Source organism: Symphalangus syndactylus, chromosome 5 (assembly GCF_028878055.3).
Source record: "Symphalangus syndactylus isolate Jambi chromosome 5, NHGRI_mSymSyn1-v2.1_pri, whole genome shotgun sequence".
NCBI lineage: Eukaryota > Metazoa > Chordata > Mammalia > Primates > Hylobatidae > Symphalangus > Symphalangus syndactylus.
The window spans coordinates 87,278,054-87,292,457 of record NC_072427.2 but is presented as its reverse complement, the minus strand read 5'-3'; positions in this window follow the sequence as shown (position 1 = coordinate 87,292,457).

The following is a 14,404-nucleotide window of genomic DNA, read 5'->3' as shown; positions in this document are numbered from 1 at the left end:
CTGAAAAGGCCGGCCTGCTACCTGCAGACAATTCCACTGGCCACAGCCAAGTTTCCACGTCAGGAGGTTGTGGGCTGGGGGTGGCGGCACTGGGTCCTGGGGGCCGCGTGGAAGCTTCTCAGAGGGAGGGCGGCTTTTAGGGATTTGATGGTGAGATGTAGTTGGCTTCAATTTTCTAAATTGATCCTTCAACTCCTAAGTAAAAGGAAAGCACGAGTTCCTGCCACGTGCCAGGTGGGGGCTCCGCTGGGCCTTTTCAGAGACCGTCATTAAGTTCTTTTCAGCTGCTGCCAGTCAGATGCCATGGGCCCCACTTCCAGGCCATGGTGTGTCATTATCTGTCATTAGCAGCTGTACCTGCAGAGGACTTGAGGTTCCCGGAGTGTCCCGAGGACCACACGCCAGCTGCCTGGCACCGCGGGCTTTGCTCATGGCCTGGCTCTGGGCTCTAAGGGCTTGCTGGGGGACTGAGCGGGGCCCTGCTCCCTGAGGGGCCTCAGAGGAAGCAACGGGATGGGCATCTGGGAGAAGAGTCTGAGATTGTCCACTCCCCAGCCAACAGGCTTCCAGGGTCAGTTAGAACACCATGTTTCTTTGCTACAGGGGCCCCTTCTCCCTTGGTGGTCCCGAGGAAGCCAGAGCCACGTAGCATGGGCTGTGATGGCCCCCTTAAAAGCCAGCACCCACGCATGTCCTTTAGCCTGATGGCGCTGATACCACGGGGACCAGCCTCCACTCTCACCCTGGCTGGTGGGGAAGGGAAGCAGGGTGCAAGGTGCGGCGCACAGCTCCTGTCCCAACAAAGTGGGGCCTTCTTCCACCAGCTCATGGCAGGACCACTCCTCACATTCATTCCTGCTCCTTCCTATCTGCTGCTTGAAAATATGAACAGGACATTGATGAGCAAAAGTAACAGAGGCTCCTGAACCAGCTGAGAGCAGCTCCCTTCCTCCCCGGGGCCACCCCACTGGCAGTCCTGATGTGCAGAAGGCACCGAATGGATGCTTGCCAATAGTGAAGAAGAGAGACAGAGGGTGACGGGCACGCACACACACACGCTCTCCAGGCTAGAGCAACACACGTCACCAGGGAGCTGCTGGAGGGAGGGGGCACCCCAGGCTTCTGCCCTCCTTTCTCTCTACATCTTGAAGGTGGGGGCAGGGGGCCTTTTTGACATCACCCAGCATAAGCAATCCTGCCCTCCCATTTCCAGCTGAGAGGTCAGAGCTTCCCTCCGGGCTGGGGAGAGGGAAGAGGGGGGCAGCTCCAGACAGCCTGACATGAGGCTCCGCTGCTGCTTGGGGCGACCAGGCGGGTCCCCCACTGGTGAGCCAAGGAGCCAACTGAACCCCACCCACATCCATCCTGCCCAGGCATCACCCTCAGCCCCTTGGAGTAACCGTTCCTGACCTCAGAAGCCCAATGTGGCCACGGGCTGCCCCATCTTTCCAGGTGAGGGGGGCACAACCCGCCATGGCATTGGCCATGGATGGGCCACAGTGCTCTCTGCTGGTGAAGTGCATCCCTGGGCTCCCCCCGGCATGCTTCTGATGGGGGTCTGTGGTCAGGACAGCGAGTCCCTGGGTGGCTGTTGGAGCAGCTTGGGGTTTCATTCATTCATTCATTCATTCATTTCTGGCTTGGACGCTCCACCCATCAGAGCTTTTAGCTTTTGTCCACACTTCCCGAGGATTGGTTCCAGGGGTCTGCTGGCAGCTCCGGGTCACCTGCATTGACCATGATGTCTCCCGGCCTCTGGGGTCTTTGGGAGCCTGTCCCCTCTTCCATCGTTGTCCCCGAAGCTGCCTTTCACAGGGGCCTTGAGGGGCTAGACTCATTAAAGGTGGCCCTTCCCTTACTGTCCACACATCATTCCCGGCTCCCCAGAGGAAACCACGAAGGGAACTGCCCATGCTTGCAAAGAAGGGCACGTGGCCTTTTAAACCCTCTGGTCACCTTCCAAGTCCCTTTGGCCCAGAGTGCTGCAAGGGGGCATGTGCCTGGCAGAGCTGCACCCTGCTGGCTGCCCTCCAGTGCAGACCCACCGTGCAAGACTCGGCCCCTCCAGAGACTGTGCCCCCTGGTGGAGGCGTCCTCAGGAGCCTCCTGGGCTTCCTTCCTCCATCTGCCTCCTTGAGTGGAAGCGACGGGCCCCAGGTGAGGGGCTCCGCGCAGCTGGAGGCTGAGGAGAGGCCAGCACCTGCTTCCTGCAGAGGGAGGGGAGGCCTCCTGTCTGCACAAACCAACATTGCAAATTGGTGGCCAGAGGTGGTGGGTGTTTGCTGAGCTGCTGGTGCCTAGACCAGGCAACTCCCAAGTCTGGCAAGGGCTGGGGCTGAACAGAAGGATTTCGATTGCTCCCTTGAAATATTTAACCTTTGCTCCCAGCAATCAGAAGGCCAATGAAACCAGGAGAGAAAACACCAAGGTAACAGGAGTCTTCCAAAACTGCGATGCAGTTTGGCCTGGAGGGGCTGAGTGCTTTTTCTTCTTTCTGCTGTTCTTGCTCTTGGAACTGGCACAACGCACCAGACCGCAGGAAGCTACTTCCGATATGCAGAGGTGCCCATGAAATGGAAGTGCCAGTGGAGGATGAGCTCACAACGGGCACTTGCTGAGCGGAAAGTGGATTTGATGAAACTAAGCCTGGGGCCAAAAATGCTAAAAGGTGAAAGCAAACATGACGGACCAAAGGTCTCTAACGTTTAAAAAACAAAAAGGAGACAAAATTAGATAAGGGCAATGCACCTTGAAATTTCTAGTTTGTTCTCGGTGTTCCAGCCCAATACTAATACTTTTCTCAACAAGAGCCAGAACACCTCAGGGCCTAGCTGCCCCTAGGCCGGGCAGGGAGTCCAGGACGGGGCATCTTCCGTCCGCCCCACGCCTTCTCATAAACGTGTTTTCTGCAACGGGGTGGGACCAGCACTGGCAGAGGCAGCAGCCGCAGACCCTGCACAGAGCTGGGCCCTGATTCAAACAGAGAAGCCAAGAAACTCAGACAGCGAAGGAGGAGGAGACACAGAAACCATGGAGGGGAATTTGTTTGAAAGGAGAGTAGGGGAAACAGGTGTTATTTCTCATCAAAGGAGTCTCATAAATTAAATAGGAAATAAAGTCATAATAAAGATTTCCAAAGTAAAAGCTGCCTTAGGGTGGCGTCGGGGATGGCCTTGGACAAGGGGGAGTATCGGTACTGTGTCAGTGAAGATGCTTAACACAGACCCCAGACCATCGCAGAGCAACACAGAGATGCCCACTGCAGATAATCAGCTGGCGCCCGCTGATAATCAGCACGCGGTGCCTGTGAAACTCAGACTCCGTTCACCCTGCGGCTTCTGCCATCCTCACGGTGCAGTTTCCACGGCAACCCCATGAATGCGTGCAGGGCCGGGCATCTGGAAATGGGTGTCCAAAGTCACGTGCAACCAGCCAGCAGGCTCAACAACAGGGAAGGCAGAGTGTCACAATGGCAACAGCAATAACTACAATAACAAGAGTGGCAGAGCTGAGTGCAGTCCCCAGTGTGCCAGGCGCCGAGCTGAGCTGGACATCGTCTCACTCATGGCAGGAGCCTGTCCTGCGGAGGAGGATGTAGAGGGTGGCCAGTTGTGTAACTTACAAACTCCAGCCAGGACTCCAGCCTGAGACGACTGCTGCGGAGTCCACACTCCCAACCCCCAGGCCAGAAGTTCTTAACCTCCACCAGGACCACCTAGGAGCTGTTTGAAATGCAGGCTCCCAGGCCCCATCCCCACAGCTTTGATTCTATAGGTCAGAAGTGGAACCATGAATCTGCATTTTGACAAACCCTCCAGATGGTCTGAGAATGGTGGGCCTCGGAGCTCACTGAGAAAAGTCAGACTCCACCCCAGACAAGTCTGGTTTCACAGGGAGGGCTGGGCCACCCCGCACTCACCGGTTGGATCAGAAAGTCAACAGCAGGACTCCAGGCTCGTTGGAATTTGGCCATCAGCGATGCTTCCAAATTTGGAGCCTGGCACAAGCGCAGAGACACATCTATGTCCGCATCTTACTCATCTCCTGCCATTCCAGTTCTCCCCACGTCCGCCAAGGTGGCCGCCACCATTGTGACCACTTCCCAGTTTCTAGCTGGATCTGCCCAGGTTGGGCCCCCAGCTGGCTGCAAATGCTGATGGGGAAATCGAGGGTCTTCCACAGGGACACGCCTCGAGCGGTGAGGAAAGGCCCAATGTAGGATGTGTTTTGAAGGCACAGTCAACAGAGCTAGCTGATGGGTTGGATGCAGGTGGGAGGGGACCCCCAACTCCGTGGAGATCCCGGGCTTGTGGCCTGAGTGGCCGGGTGGGCTCCAGTCCTCCTGACTGAAGTTGAGACAACCAAGAGGGAAGAGGTGCAGGGGGTGGACCCGTGAATTAAGAGCCGGCCACTAAGTTGAGGTGCCCATTGACACCCAGATGGGAATTCCCTGCAGACTTGGGATACATTTTATTACAAGTCCAGTATTATATAAACATTCATTGCTTTTATAGTAAGAAAAAAAAGCCAAACCTTCTAGCCATGACTTTTTATAAAGAAACAAATTCTTGGCTGGGTGCGGTGGTTCATGCCTGGAATCCCACCACTTAGGGAGGCCAACACGGGCAGGTCACCTGAGGTCAGGAGTTCAAGACCAACCTGGCCAACATGATGAAACCCTGTCTCTACTAAAAATACAAAAAGTAGCTGGGCGTGGTGATGCACACGTGTAGTCCCAGCTACTCGGGAGCCTGAGGCAGGAGAATCACTTGAACCCGGGACGTGGAGGTTGCAGTGAGCCCGGAGGGAGGCAGGGCCAGGAGGGAGACCAGGGGTGCTCACTGAGGCTGTAGCCAGGGACACCACTTTTCCCAGGGTGGAAGCTGGGGTGTGGGGTTTGCCCTGGCCTGGGAGTGATCGAGCCTGGGAGAACCTCAAACGTCCCCACTGGCCATCCTCATGTGTGGGCGGGATCTGTCATATTATCCCAGAGGGCCCAGCAAGCTGCCTGGCCCTGCTGCTCCTTCTTGGTTCCAGACCCCGACACTGGGACTCCCAGGTGTGACTGCTGTTGGGTTTGCCTTCATCAGCACTGGGGTTGATCCCCCCGGAAATGGGGGAGTCCCACATGCAGAGAGAATCCCAGCCAGGACCTGGCAGGAAGGGATGGACACTGGGGGGAGCCAGGGAGGGCTGGGGGGTGCCAAGTGGGCAATGATGACTCGGGACTGGGTGCGGGATGGAGGCCATGGGGGAACCCAGCTGGCTTCTGAGCAGGCAAGGCCGGGAGCCAAGACCCAGGAGTCTTCATGAGTCCCGCCCCCTTTTCTATAAGGTGCAGGGTGTGGGCAGCGTTGCTGTGAGCCACAAGCAGCCATACCCCAGGAATAGGGGCCCGGGAGCTGGCCTTGCTCCCTGGATGTTCACTGTGGACTCTGTCAGGGTTGATGATGGGGCTGAGAGCTGGGGACAGAGACCGCTGTCCCCAGAAGTGAGATCACCACATGTCTCAGTCCGTTCCGGCTGCTATAATGATGTACCATAGACTGGTGGCTTCTAAGCATGGACATTTATTTTTCACAGCCTTGTAGGCTGCAAGGCTGAGCTCGGCGTACCGGCAGGGTCGGATTCCCGTGAGGGCCTGCGGCTGGGTTACAGACAACATCCTTCGTCTGTGTCCCCGCGTGTGGAAGGACTGAGGGAGCTCTGTGGGGCCTTTATCAGGGCGCGAATCCCACGAACATGGCTCCACCCTGAGGATCTCCCCACCTCCTCAAGGCCCTGTGGCCTCCCAATGCCATCATGATGCGGTGAGGATTTCAGCAGATGAGTTTCTGGGGGCACCAACGTTCAGACCATAGCGCCCGGCAGGTGCCACAGCCCCCGCCCCGGCCGCTGGCAGCCCAGGCTTCCCTGATCTCCTGGGTACCAGTAGCCCCTAAGTCGCCAGGCTGGAGGGGAACAGCCGGGAAGGTGATGGTGGCCCCAGGAGGCTGGCTTTAGGGACAGAGACCAATGCCACCCACAACAAATGCCACCAGGGCCTGGGGGCTCACGCTCACCCTGACAGCCTCAAAAAGCACCCTCCGCCGAAGGTGCTCCGAGGGTTCACAGTAGCTCAGGGTATTGGAGAACTTCCTGAGGGCCGGCTCTGGAGGAGCTGTCATTCTTCCACGTTGGCATGGAGTACCTGTGTGGCAGGGACAGGCCCTGCAGACGCCACGATCCGGCAGGCTCACCTCTGTTATCTGCAGAGCTTAGTCCCTGGTTTCTGGCCCCTCTCACCTCGGCATGCTTGCCTAGCGCTGTTTTGTTTACAGCTGTCTTTCGCCCAGAGGAAAACCCAACGCCGGCAGATGCCTCCCCTCTCCTTAGATGAGAAGAAAGCCCTGGTGGGATATGCCCTCAAAGGGAATGGGACCTGCTGACCTGCCCTGCATGCGGCATTTTGCCGTAGATGCTGGAAAGCTGGGTGGAAGGGGTTGGGACCTGCTGACCTGCTCTGTGCACAGTGTTTCGTGGTAGATGCTGGAAAGCCGAGTCAAAGGGGATGGGACCTGTTGACCCGCCCTGCACACAGCGTTTCGTGGTAGATGCTGGAAAGCCGGGTGGAAGGGGTTGGGACCTGCTAACCTGCTCTGCATGCAGCATTTTGTGGTAGATGCTGGAAAGCCGGGTGGAAGGGGATGGGACCTGCTGACCTGCCCTGCATGCAGCGTTTTGTGGTAGACGCTGGAAAGCCGAGTCTCGCCCTGTCCTTCCCCTTTGCACATCCACCCGGGCTCCCCTCCCCTCCCAGGTTGGAAATGCAAGGAGAAGGAAATGAAAGACAAGGGACGTGGGTTTCCTTTTTGTGCCTCTGGTCTCTCCAGGGTTTCTTCTAGTTTGGGGAATTGCAAGCCCGTGACAGCTCAATGCACCACAGACCCCAAGGGCCGTGGTCTGTGCCAGAGAGCACAGTGAACCATGGCCTGGCCAGTGTGGCCTGTGTAAGTTGGACTCTGGTCTGGGGGACTGCCCAGGCAGGGCTGGGGGCAAAAGTCCACTCAGAGTCTCTGCATGTGGCTGGAGTTTAGCAGCTGGCTGGGGTGAGCCGCTGCTTGCGGAGTTTCCTGAAGAGCCCGGGCTGTTGATGCTGGGACACTCTCAGCTCCTGGTTCCTCAGGGATCCATCCACTGCAGGGCCCAGGGCCCAGTGAGCCTTTGGGACTGCCCTCCTTCCATCCCGCATGAGAAGAGGGTTAGATGGGCAGCCTTGTGGGGGCAACGGGACACTGGCCAGCTGCTTCCTTGACAAAGCAAGGGTCTTTTTGAGACTCTCCCTCCTAGGCGGGGAAGCGGCATGATGAGAAGGTGAGGTACACTTCCAAGGGGGTCCTCTGTCACCCCACCTCCCCACTCCCTGACTGGGCTGTCAGGCACATGTGCAGGAAAAGTAGGAAGCAGCCAGGCCAGGTGCTCTGTGAGCAGGATGATTCCTCATCTGGGACCGGCAGCAGTGGTAGTTTCAGGCATCAGTAAAGGGAGGGGTGACGCTGGAGCTCTGGGAGCAAAGTGGGCGGGGGGAAGCTCTGGACAGCGGGATGTGCCAGGGACATCCAGGCACCAGGAGATGGGCAAGGCAGGAAAGGCAGCCCTTCCACACAGTCCTGCCGGATCCACACTCGAGGTAGGCACAGCAGAGGTGCTCATGCCCCCACCCCAAGCTGAGCCCTTCAGTAATGTCCAGGAAGCTATGGCAGTGGGTCAGACGATTGTGGGGTCCCATCGCCTGGGAAGCAGGAAGCTGCCCTCCTCCCTCCATCTGCTCTGCTTGGTGGAGGCTCCTTTCTACAATTCTCCATGCCTCCTGCGCCAAAGGAAACAAACCTGACTTTGTGGGGGCGCCTATGGGAGCCTGGAGCGCTCGCTAGAGCAGCTGGGAGCTCGGTGTTTTTGCTGCATAAGGAAGCAGTTCATAGAGGCCCAAAGTGTGAAGGGGAAGCATGCACATGATCTCCTGGCTAGCAAGCAAGTGGCTTCCCTTCCCTCGGGGACCCACACACAGACAGGCCAGGGGAGGAGGTGCCCTGACCATGCACACATGCCCAAGGGAGGTGTCCCCACCACAGACACCAGGTGACCGGGTGTCCCCACCAGAGAGACATCAGGTGAGGGGGTGTCCCCACCACAGAGACAGCAGGTGAAGGGGTGTCCTCACCACAGGGACAGCAGGTGAGGGGGTGTCCCCAGCACAGAGACGGCAGGTGAGGAGGTGTCTCCACACAAATGCTGATGGGTGCCCATGCCAGGAAATACTCTTTGGTAGGTTAGGGGCTCTGCGCTGGTGTGGCCGAATTTGAGGAGGTGATTTCTCTGAGGTGACTTAATTTCTGACCTCCTTGGTCAACTTTCATTCACAGTCCATGTATTCCCAAGAGCAGGCGGGAGACCATGGGGCTATTTAGAGAGGAATGTGTCCACTGGGTTTGTGCCTGGTCTGTCATCCTGCCCAGATGAGGGCAGGATCCTGAAAGTTCCCTCCAAATCACAGGCATGACACCTGTCAAGAAGGAAGCAGTGAAGCTTTGGGAGGAGTGAGCTCGGGGCGGAATTCACGCCAGGTAGAGACGGCCTCAAAGGAGACGCCTCGGCCAGCATGGGAACCGCCAGATGGCTCGTGGGGGAGGCCTGTCTGGGGAAGCCGGGGGGCGCAGGCACTGCTGGGGTCCTCGTGTCACAGCTGGGCCCTCCGCACACGATCACGCACCCAGTGCATGGGCAGAGCATGGATTTCTGTGCCTGGCTCTGGGGATATTTCACTGTGGAACTGCCAGTTCCTGCCCCGTCCCATTCCCTGCAGTGGGGGGATCGCTGGAGCAGAGGTGGTGGGGCGCTCTCCTGCCCCGCTGTGAAAAACCAGCTGCCTTGCCAGCCCAGGCTGTGTCCTCCCCACCCTCCCGGGGCCCTGCGGTCCTTCGTGACGAAAACAAGCCCTGTGGGATGAGGTCTGGCTGGGCTTCTTGGAGGTGACCCATCCCATTTTTTTTAGTCCCCTAAAAAAAAAAAAAAATCCAAAACAGTGTTTCAGAAATGGTGGAATGCAATGTTTGTAGTTAACGAATTAACATTTAGCTCATAAAAATACAAAGCAGCCTAATTGTGCTATTCAAAACAGAATTATAAGATTTATTACAAATATGACTTTGTGGTTCATGTGACTAATGGGTCAAGTCGAAAGGCATCAGGGGCCTCTTGTCTTTCTCCAGTCGGTGGCACCCAGAGGCTGTGTGCACCTTCGGTCCTGGGTGAAGGCGAGCCCGGCTCTTGTGCAAGCCCCGGCCACTCCCCGGCAGGCCCTGGGTCTTGCCTTTGTCTTCTTAGGGCCCACCAAGTAGCCCAAAGTCCTTAGCTTAGAACTCAAGCCTCTGTGATCCCGCCCAGGTGAGCTGGCTGGGGTGTTTCCTATGCCACTGGATCCTCTCGTGTGGTCCTGGTGGTGTGCTCTGCTCCCCGAGGGGCCACCATCCAGCCCACCGTCACAGCCAGTCTGCTCTGTGGGGACCTGAAGAGTCTGCCCCCGTCCCTGTCAGGTCCAGCCAGCAGCAGGACGAGGCTTCACCCAGTGGGAGCCGACGAGGGGCATCTGCCTGTCTGCCCGTGTTCCCAGGAGCCCCCCGGAGGCCTCCACCTGTGGCTGCGGACTTTGCAACGGGCTCCGGCTCTTCTCTCCGCGAGGGAGGGAGTGTCTTGTGCCTCAATGTGAGCACCATTCATAGGGAAGCGTTCCCCGTCCATGAATGAGGAGAGTGTTATGTAACGCATGCAGAAATAGGCTTACGCGCAAGTGTGTTCCAAGGGTAGGAGGAGAGATCTTTATTTAAGCGCCGCATGAAGTGGTTTGGCTTCTGTCAAATGGAATCCTGGGCGACACTGAGCAGAATGTGTTCTGCTCGCGGAGGACAGAGGTTAATTGAGTGAATCGGTGAGGAGGCTGCTGGGCGGTGCTGGCCGATGAACATCGGTTCTCACAGTGCGCTCGCTCCCCTCCAGCCCCCGCTACATTAAGACTTGCTCTTTGCTTAAGTGCGGTGTTTGATGCTGTCTGTCTGTCCATCTGGATATCTGCCCACGTACCCATCCATCCGCACACTCCTCTGGGGGTGCAGGGCAGGAAGGTGGGGGTGAACAGCCTGACATGGAGAGGAGGTGGGGTGGGAAGTGACCCACTCCAGGCCAGGCACAAAGACGGGGCCAGCAGGACGGGTGTGCCAGGCTCCAGCCTCCCCTTTGGTGCTCTCAGGTGACTGAAGCTCCCTGCCACCCCCCCCCGTCTCATGGCCCCTCCCATTTTAGCTCATCAAATGCTGGCCATGAGTCAAAGCAGGCTCCCTAACCTCTCCCACGGCTACCACTGAGTTCTCACAGACCCCAGGAGGAAGGAACTGCGACGATCGCCATGTTACAGAAGGGGAAGTGGAGGCACAAGAGATTGAGCATGTCACCCGTGTCACACCAAGTTGAGATTTGAGCCTGAGCAGCCGGCCCCGGAGCCTGGTCCTGCCCGTGTCGGGGAATGGCAACCTCCCCGACTCAGGAAAGCGGCGTGTTTGTGGGAGGCAACTTTGGCGTGGGCTCAGGAGGTCCGGGCTCCGGGCCTGGCTGAGACCCCATTGGCCACGTGACTGAAAAGGAGTGGTCTCCCTCCCGCCCTCTCCACCTCGGCGCTCTGTCTCTCTGTTTGGCTCTGTCTGTGGGAGTTTTGTTTAACCCGCATGGCAGGCACACGGGGAGGGAGGGGAACTGGCCATCTGCGGGCCCTCGCAGCCGTGTGGCAGAGGCAGGCAGCGAAGACGCCCCGTGTCAGTGCAGTGAACCCGCTGGGTCTGTTCTGGCGGCCATCGCACATGTTCACAGGCTGGGGGCTCATAAGCAACAGAAACCTGTTTCTCACTGTTCTGGTTCACTGTTGTGGAGGTGGACGTCCGCAGTCAAGGCACCTCCAGCTTCAGTGTCTGTTTTCTGGTTCATGGCACCTTCTGGCTGTATCTACGTGTTGCAGAAGGAGCGAGGGAACTCTCTGGGGTCCCTTTCATAAGGGCATTAATCCCATTCCCAAGGGCTCCGCCTCCCCAGAGCCCCACCTCCTCACGCCAGCACACTGGGGGACAGGCTTCAATATCTGAATTTAGGGGGATACACTGAGACCATAGCAAAACCCCAGAGACCCAGGCCCTGCCCTCCAGTGCTTCCTGACGGCAGCCTCAGTGTGTGCTGCACTGGACCACACAAGGGCCGGAGGGGAGGCAGAGCTCAGGGAAGGGGCGGGCGCCATCTAACACAGGAGGGGCAGGGGGGCCTCCCTGATGGCACGCCATTGCGCAGACCCCAGGAAAGTAAGGAGGCAGTGCCTGGAGGAAGAGCTGTCCAGGCAGTGGGAACAGCATGTGCCAAGGCCCTGGGGCAGTGGCAGGCTTGGGCACTCCAGGAGGGGCAGGCTGGTGAGGCCGGAGGGGAGAGGAGGTAGTGTGGAGGGCAGGTGGAGGGGAGGGGAGGTAGAGGGGAAAGGAGGGAAGGTGGAGGGGAGGTGGAGGTGGAGGGGAGGTGGAGGTGGAGGGGAGGTGGAGGTAGAGGGGAGGGGAGGTGGAGGGGAGGTGAAGGTGGAGGGGAGGGGTGGGAAGGTGGAGGGGAGATGGAGGTGAAGGGGAGGTAGAGCGGTGGTGGAGGTAGAGGGGAGGGGAGGTGGAGGGGAGGGGAGGTGAAAGGGACGTGGAGGGGAGGGGAGGGGAGGGGAGGTGGAGGGGAGATGGAGGTGAAGGGGAGGTAGAGCGGTGGTGGAGGTAGAGGGGAGGGGAGGGGAGGGGAGGGGAGGTGGAGGGGAGATGGAGGTGGAGGGGAGGTAGAGCGGTGGTGGAGGTGGAGGGGAGGGGAGGGGAGGGGGAGGGGAGGGGAGGTGCAGGTGGGGGGAGGGGAGGGGAGGCGGAGGTGGAGGGAAGGTGGAGGTAGAGGGGAGGGGAGGTGGAGGGGAGGTGAAGGTGGAGGGGAGGGGTGGGAAGGTGGAGGGGAGATGGAGGTGAAGGGGAGGTAGAGCGGTGGTGGAGGTAGAGGGGAGGGGAGGTGGAGGGGAGGGGAGGTGAAAGGGACGTGGAGGGGAGGGGAGGGGAGGGGAGGTGGAGGGGAGATGGAGGTGAAGGGGAGGTAGAGCGGTGGTGGAGGTAGAGGGGAGGGGAGGGGAGGGGAGGGGAGGTGGAGGGGAGATGGAGGTGGAGGGGAGGTAGAGCGGTGGTGGAGGTGGAGGGGAGGGGAGGGGAGGGGGAGGGGAGGGGAGGTGCAGGTGGGGGGAGGGGAGGGGAGGCGGAGGTGGAGGGAAGGTGGAGGTAGAGGGGAGGGGAGGTGGAGGGGAGGTGAAGGTGGAGGGGAGGGGTGGGAAGGTGGAGGGGAGATGGAGGTGAAGGGGAGGTAGAGCGGTGGTGGAGGTAGAGGGGAGGGGAGGTGGAGGGGAGGGGAGGTGAAAGGGACGTGGAGGGGAGGGGAGGGGAGGGGAGGTGGAGGGGAGATGGAGGTGAAGGGGAGGTAGAGCGGTGGTGGAGGTAGAGGGGAGGGAAGGGGAGGGGAGGGGAGGTGGAGGGGAGATGGAGGTGGAGGGGAGGTAGAGCGGTGGTGGAGGTGGAGGGGAGGGGAGGGGAGGGGAGGGGAGGGGAGGGGAGGGGGAGGTGGAGGTGGAGGTAGAGGGGAGGGGAGGGGAGGTGGAGGGTAAGGGAGATGGAGGGGAAGTGGAGGGGAGGGGAGATGGACGTGCAGGTAGAGGGGAGGGGATGGCGTGGTGGAGGGAAGGGGAGGTGAGCAGAGGAGAGGTGGAGGGAAGGGGAGGTGGGCAGAGGGGAGGTGGAAGGAAGGGGAGGGGAGGGGAGGTGGTCATAGAAGGCTCTGGCAGGGGTTGCTTCATTGCTTCCAAAAAGGTCACACCACTGCATAACCCCAGCAACAGAAAGCAGGTCAGCGGTTGCCTGTGGCAGGTAGGAGGAGACTTTGAGGGTGGGGGAAAGTCCCTGAATCCTGCCTGTGGCAGTGGTCTCGTGGTGTAGACATCTGTCAAACTCACCGATCTGGACAGTTTAAATGAGTGCAGCTTATTGTGCACAAGCGATTCCTCCATTGAAAAACCACAGGAGAAAAGCGTTCCTCGAGGCCTCCAAGCCGTGGGTAGCGTAATGGAAACCAGCCCTGGTTTTGGGGAAACACGATGATGATGCCGCAGTGGGTCATCCGAGGTCTGCCCCGGGGGGACATCTCCACAGTGCAGGTCTAGGAGAGTAAACGTCACTTCACACCCAGGACAAGAGGTGGCCGCCCACCCCACCTGCATCTATAGGCGTGCGCTGGGGGCGGCAGGGTGAGTGGGGACCCATGGGGGATGGGCTGCCTCGCCTGGGCTTGTGCTTTGAGCCTGGGATGGCGCCGGGGCTGCGGTGCTGGGAGAAGGGGTTTAAGAACCTGAAGCCTGCACTTCAGTGGAAATCAAGCCCTTGGGGCTGGAAAGGGCCCCCTCCTCCCGACGTTCATCCTGGAGGGTGTAGAGGTGAAAAAGGGCGTGATGATTCTGGGGTTCCCTGGGCTAGGGGAGCTTCCAGATGGAAACTGAGGCACTTGCTTCAGCATCTGGCAAAGAGACTGGGGCATCAGGAGGGGCCTCTGCCAGCCCAGAAGGACCCTGTCGCCACCCAGTGTCCCCCAGGGCCCAAGGGCTGCCTTGCACCAGCTTCGGCTGCCAGCCTCTGCTGTTGGTAAGGACCCAGCACCCCGCTCCTGGACTCCCCCTCTTGGCATGGGGCGCATCCTGGGGCTTCTGCAGCTCTGGCCCCTCCCTGCAGCAGGGGCTGATAAGCTCCTCCTCTCCCCACCACGCCCCCTCTGCTCTCAGCCTCCCCCTCACCTTCCCATCACAGCCCAGCCCCCTGGCCTCAGTTCCCCCCAACACCACGTTCAGCAATCTCCCTGGGTGACTTTGCCCAGAGGGACCCCCTCTCACTCCCCAAACCTGACTGTTCTTCAGCCCTGGGACCACAGGCTTCCAGAGGGCTCTCCTGGCCCCATACCTGTCAGCCGGCTCCCCCGCCTACCCTGTCATGCGTCTGCCCTTCCCCACTGGCCTGCAGCCGTGTTCCCAGCCTCAGACTCTCGGCACCTCTGACCCACTTGAACCTGGCCCTTGCCCCAGCCACGGCAGGCACTGCTCCTTCCCCTCTGCTTCCCCCTACCTGTCTGGACCCAGCTCCCCCTTCAGGCCTGTGGACCCAGCAGGAGCAGAGAATGGGTCATGTGTGGGTTTCCAGGTGGGCAGAGGCGGGCACAGGCAAGGACGCCTGCAGGAGGTATCCAGGGACTCAGCAAATGAGCGGAGTAGAGAGGTGGGGGCAGCAGGCAG